The following is a 6993-nucleotide window of genomic DNA, read 5'->3' on the forward strand; positions in this document are numbered from 1 at the left end:
AATGGCAGTTGGAGTTTTAACCCAGACTGTAGAGCCCTGGCCAAGGCCAGTGGCCTATCTCTCAAAACAACTAGATGAGATTTCCAAAGTCTGGCCCCCATGTCCAAGGGCTCTGGCAGCAACGCCCTGTTAGCACAAGAAGCAGATAAGCTAACTCTTAGGCAAAACCTAAACATAAAGTCCCCCCATGCTGTGGTGATTTTAATAAATACCAAAGGACACCATTAGCTAATAAATGTTAGACTAACTAGATACCAAAGCTTGCTCTATAAAAATCCCCACATAACCATTGAAGTTTGCAACACCCTAAACCTGCCACCTTGCTGCTGGTATCAAAGAGCCCAGTTAAACACAACTATGTAAAAGTACTGGACTCAGTTTATTCTAGTAGGCCTAACCTCCGAGACCATCCTTAAACATCAGTAGACTGGGAGCTGTACGTGGATGGGAGCAGCTTCCTTAACCCCTGCAAAGTGACTCTGAAAAAGACGACAAGCCCCGTTCCAGTCACACCCGGAAGCTGACTGGTCCACACATGGCCGAAGCATGAGGAAACTCATCACGGGACTCATTTTCCTTAAAATGTGGACCTGTACAGTAAGGACTTCAACTGACCTTCCTCAAACTGAGGGCTGTTCCCAGTATATACATCAAGTCACTGAGGTAGGACAAAAGATTGCTACAGTCCTATTATTTTATGGTTATTATAAGTGTACCAGGAATCTAAAAGAAACTTGTTTGTATAATGACACCTAGTACAAAGTATGTAATCCAGGAAGTGACCAGCCTAATATGTGCTATGACCCCTCTGAACTTCCCATGATCACAGTTTTCAAAATAAAATTAAGGACTCGTCCTTTTCTAAGTGACACAAGTAAAGTAATAGCTAGAACAGAAAAAAGAGGGGTCCCCAAAAATGTAACCTTAAAATTTGATGTCTGTGCCACTATGAATAATAAGCAGCATGGGATGGGATGCGGTTCTCTAGATTTGGAAAAAAGTTACACAGCAGAAAATAAGGATATCTGTCAAGAATCATATTTATGTGAGATGTGTCAATACTGATCTTGTATCATTTGGGCTACTTAAAAATAAATAAATAAATAAATAAATGAATAAATAAATTTTAAAAATCCTATTTGGCTCCAAAAAAAAAAAAATGTCAGCCTCCTTCACGAGTGGGAGCTACAACCCTTTAGAATTAGTAATGACAAACCCCTCAGACCCAAAATGGAATACAAAAAGTAGGTAACATTAGACATTGATGAAAAAGGACTAGATCCTAGCATAAGCATCCTAGTAAAAGGCGAGGTTCAAAGACACTCTCAAGAACCAATATTTCAGACTTTCTATGATGAACTAAATATGCCAGTACCTGAGATTCCAGGGAAAAACTAAAGATTTGTTTTTGCAATTAGCCGAACATGTAGCCCAGTCTAAAAGTCACTTCATGTTATGTTTGTGGAGGAACTTTAACAGGAGGTCAATGGCCATGGGAAGCCCAATAATTAGATCCTACAGACCCAATTCCTAATAAATTCCTGGCCCAAAAGAACCACCCTGACAATTTTTGGGTTCCAAAAGTCTCAATTATTAGACAGTATTGCATAGCTAGAGAAGGAAAAGGATTCACTCATCCTGTGGGGTGGCTTAGTTGTCTTAGGCAAAAGCTGTGTAATAGTACTGCAAAAACATTCCCACCCAGAATTCCACCAGGATGAGACTGCCCCCACTGGGTTATACTGGATATGTAGACATAGAGCATATGCTAAGCTGCCTGACCAGTAGACAGGTGGTTGTGTTATTGGCACTATTAAACCATCTTTCTTCTTACCGCCCATAAAAACAGGTGAACTTCTGGGCTTCCCTGTCTATGCTTCCCACGGAAAACGAAGCAAAGCCATAGGTAATTAAAAACATGATAAATGACCTCCTAAAAAATTATACAATACTATAGACCTGCCACTTAGACACAAGATGGCTCATGGGAATACTGGACCCCCAATTACAGGCTCAACTGAATCATACGGTTGCAAGCTGTTTTAAAAATCATCACTAATAAAACCGGTCAAGCCTTGACTATTCTGGCCCAGCAAGAAACTCAGGTAAGAAATGCTATCTATCAAAATAGACTGGCTCTCGACTACTTGCTAGCAGCTGAAAAAGACGTCTATAAGAAATTTAACCTTACTAATTACTGTCTACACATAAATAATCAAAGGCAAGTAGTTAAAGACATAGTCATATGTGCCCATACAAGTGTAGCACAAATTCGACCCTGAAGCCATGTTTAAAAATTAGTTGCTAGCACTAGGAGGATTTAAAACTCTGATAATAAAAGTTATAATAGTAATAAGAACCTGCTTACTGCTCCCTTGTTTGCTACCTGTACTTCTTCAAATGATAAAAAAGCTTCATCGCTACCTTAGTTCACCAAAATGCTTCAGCACAAGTGTACTATGTGAATCACTATCAATCTATTGCACAAAAAGACATAAGTAGCAAAAATAAGAGTGAGAACTGCCACTAATAAAAAGTGAGAGTCTCAAAAGGGGGGAAATGAGGAAAGAGTGAGACCCTCTCATATTGTTTTATATTCAGGACCTGTTTTAAGAAAAAAACAATGAAGTAAAACCAAAGACAGGCAGCCTGGCACCAGGCCCAGGTCTGCCTGGCCTAAACCCAGTAGTTAAAAATCAACTCATGACTTAGAAACCAATGTTCCTGACATTGTACAGAAGAACACTGTGAAACTCCCGGCCCTATTCTGTTTCTCTCTGACCACCAGTGCATGCAGCCCCTGTCATGTACCCCCTGCTTGCTCAAATCAATCATGACCCTTTCATGTGAAATTTTTAGTGTTGTGAGCCCTTAAAAGGGACAGAAATTATGCACTCTGGGAGCTCGGATTTTAAGGCAGTAGCTTGCTGATGCTCCCAGCTGATAAAGCCCTTCCTTCTACAACTTGGTGTCTGAGAGGTTTTGACTCGTCCTGCTACAGTGGCACATGCCTGTAATCTCAACTACTTGGGAGGCTGAAACATGAGAAAAACTTGAACTCAGGAGCTGAAGGTTGCAGTGAGCCAAGGTCACACTACTGCCCTCCAGCCCGGGTGACAGAGTGAGACTCTTACCTCAAAATAAAAAAAAAAAGAAAGAAAGAAAAAAGAAATTTCTTCCACCAGATACCCTAAATTATCTCTCTTGAGTTCAAAGTTCTGCAAATCTCTAGGGCAGGGACAAAATGCTGCCAGTCTCTTTGCTAAAACATAACAAGAGTTACCTTTGCTCCAGTTCCCAATGTCTCACACATGTCCATGTGAAGAGATCACCAACAGGCTTTGTGTGAGCAATAAGGCTGTTTATTTCACCTGGTGCAGGTGGGCTGAGTCCAAAAAGAGAGTCAGCAAAGGGTGGTGGATTATCATTAGTTCTTATAGGTTTTGGGATAGGCAGTGGGGTTAGGAGCAATGTTTTGCAGGCAGGGACTGGATCTCACAAAGTACATTCTCAAGGGTGGGGAGAATTACAAAGAATCTTCTTAAGGCTGGGGGAGATTACAAAGTACATTGATCATTTAGGGTGGGGCAGAAACAAATCACAATGGTGGAATGTCATCAGTTAAGACAATTTTCACTTCTTTTGTGGATCTTCAGTTGCTTCAGGCCATCTGGATGTATACGTGCAGGTCACAGGGGATATGATGGCTTAGCATGGGCTCAGAGGCTTGACACCCAACAAGTTCTTCATCTTCATCTGAGACCACCTCAGCCTGGACTTTATTGTCTGTATCGCTATCAGGCTTTTGGTCAAGGCCATTCAACAAGTCTCTTGGAAGTTCCAAACTTTCCCACATTTTCCTGTCTTCATCTGAGCCCTCCAAACTGTTCCAACCTCTGCCTGTTCCCCAGTTCCAAAGTCGCTCCCACGTTTTGGGGTGTCTTTTCAGCAATGCCCCACTACCAGTACAAATTTACTGTATTTGTCTTTTTTCACGCTGCTGATAAAGACATGCAAGACTGGGCAATTTACAAAAGAAAGAGGTTTATTGGATTTACAGTTCCACATGGCTGGGGAGACCTTACAATCATGGCAGAAGGCAAGGAGAAGCAAGTCACATCTTATGTGGATGGCAGCAGGCAAAGAGAGAGCTTATGCAGAGAAACTCCCATTTTTAACACCACCAGATCTCATGAGACCCATTCATTATCATGAAAACAGCACGGGAAAGACCCACCCCCATGATTCAATCATCTCCCACCAGGTCCCTTTCACAACATGTGGGAATTATGGGAGCTACAAGATGAGATCTGTGTGGGGACAGAGAGCTAAATCATATCACTATACATCTAATAACATAACTTTAAAGTTATTTCTTTATGCCTTGCAGGGTCTAAACTTAAAACTCATTAGCTGATATAAAAAATGTTAGGGGGCCGGGCTTGGTGGCTCACGTCTATAATCCCAGTGCTTTGGGAGGCCAAGGCTGATGGATTGGTTGAGCCCAGGAGATCAAGACCAGCATAGGAAACATAGGGAGACTCCATCTTCACACAAAAATACAAAAATTAGCTGGGCATGGTGGTCTAAGCCTATAGTCCCAGCCATTTGGGAGGATGAGCTGGGAGGATTGCTTGAGCCCAGGAGGTTGAAACTGCAGTGAGCCGTGATGGCATCACTGCACCCCAGCATGGGTGACAGAATGAGACCCTGTCTCAAAAAAAAAAAAAAGTCGGTTTGTAATAAGCTATAGGACTCTGACAGGTGCTCTCAAATACAGGTTTCTGATAACTTTGGAGATTGTGATATTGGAATAAAGGAAAATGTACAGGACTAATGAAGAGCTAAAATCTTCAGAAATATCAAGCATAACAAGAACTGAATGGACTGAGCTCAGAAAGCTGAAGCAACCTTTTTGACTTTTGCTTGGAATATTGCTGATCCTTGTTTTGTTTCTCAGAGTCAAAGAAACCTATTTTGAACTATTTAGGGCCTTTAATAATTGAGTAAGCTACACTCCTGTGAACAAAATTTGAAGCATATTTTTCTCTCTCTCTGCCTGACTTCTCCAGAATTTGGAAACTATCTGTCAGTATTCTTTTTTTTTTTTTTTTGAGACAGTCTCGCTCTGTTGCCAGGCTGGAGTGTAGTGGCACAATCTCTGCTCAATGCAAGCCCTGCCTCCCAAATTCAAGTGATTCTCCTGCCTCAGCCTCCTGAGTAGCTGGGACTACAGGCGCTCACCACCACGCCCAGTTAACTTTTTGTATTTTAAGTAGAGATGGGTTTTCACCCTGTTGGCCAGGCTGATCTCGAACTCCTGACCTCAGGTGATCCGCCCACCTCAGCCTCCCAAAGTGCTAGGATTATAGGCGTGAGTTATCACGCCCAAACAAGAATGTCACTTTCTAACAGGTCTAGGAGCTCCAAATTTATCATGGGACCTTAAGAGGAGAAGGTCATCCAATTTACAGGTATTTGAGGATACAAATCCATGGCTGGGCTCAGTTTTAAAATGTCTTATCTGGCCGGGCGCGGTGGCTCAAGCCTGTAATCCCAGCACTTTGGGAGGCCAAGACGGGCGGATCACGAGGTCAGGAGATCGAGACCATCCTGGCTAACCCGGTGAAACCCCGTCTCTACTAAAAAAACACAACAAACTAGCCGGGCGAGATGGCGGGCGCCTGTAGTCCCAGCTACTCGGGAGGCTGAGGCAGGAGAATGGCGTGAACCCAGGAGGCGGAGCTTGCAGTGAGCTGAGATCCGGCCACTGCACTCCAGCCTGGGCGACAGAGCGAGACTCCGTCTCAAAAAATAATAATAATAAAATAAATAAATAAATAAATAAATAAATAAATAAAATGTCTTATCTGAAATTCCTTGAGGAACAGAGTTCCATCAAAGCCAATCTAAAAGACTTATGTAGAAATAGTTATGCTTCCTGTACTTTATGCAAATAATCAGGCCAAGTATATGACTAAAGTCTATTTTGCAAACAATTAAATCCTATCATAATTTGCTTTTTTAACAAAAATGAGGACTGGAGAGTGAGAAATTATGTTTCAAAACACCATGCATTTGTCAATAAATTCTAAAGTCATTAGTGTTTAAGTTTTTGCCTATATTTTTAGGCCAACCCTGCTTGTTCCTGTGAGCCAACCAGCAATCTCCAGCTGCAGCTCAGAAAGAAGAAGGGGATGGGTAATATAAAAATCTGGATCAATATTCTAGTTCTGAGCAATTATCCTGCAAATCCTGCCAGGTGATGGGAATAAATAGGATGCCCATCAATCGGAGGTTTCCTTTTTTGGAAAGTAAGAGCTAACAAAAGCCAAGCACCATGCACCCAAATCCCAGCTTACATAACTATAGCCACCAATTATCTGGGTATGTCACAAGACATCTTTTTCTCTCCCTTGTTGAAGGAGGACTCAATTCTGCGGCTTCATCTTCCTTAGCATTTGGCTTCTGATAAGGAGTCCATGCAGCCCTCCCTAGATACGTGTTTGTTCTAAATTCAATTCGAAGCTTCGGGTCAAAGGCCCAGGAAAGAAAACTGGATCTAAGGGATTCAGAGGCAGATAATAACAGAGGTTAAAAGGCACAGTGCGGCCGGGCATGGTGGCTCATGCCTGTAATCCCAGCACTTTGGGAGGCCGAGGTGGGTGGATCACGAGGACAGGAGATCAGGACCATCCTGACAAACACGGTGAAACCCTATCTCTACTAAAAATACAAAAATTAGCCAGGCATGGTGGCACACACCTGTAATCCCAGCTACTTGGGAGGTTGAGGCAGGAGAATCACTTGAACCGGGAGGCAGAGGTTGCAATGAGCCAAGATCGTGCCACTGCACTCCAGCCTGGGGGACACAGTAAGACTCCATCGCAAAAAAAAAAAAAAAAATACAAAAATCAGCTGGGCATAGTGGTGCTTGCCTGTAATCCCAGCTACTAAGGAGACTGAGGCAGGAGAATCACTTGAACCAGGGAG

This window comes from Papio anubis, chromosome 12, assembly GCF_008728515.1.
Source record: "Papio anubis isolate 15944 chromosome 12, Panubis1.0, whole genome shotgun sequence".
Classification (NCBI taxonomy): domain Eukaryota; kingdom Metazoa; phylum Chordata; class Mammalia; order Primates; family Cercopithecidae; genus Papio; species Papio anubis.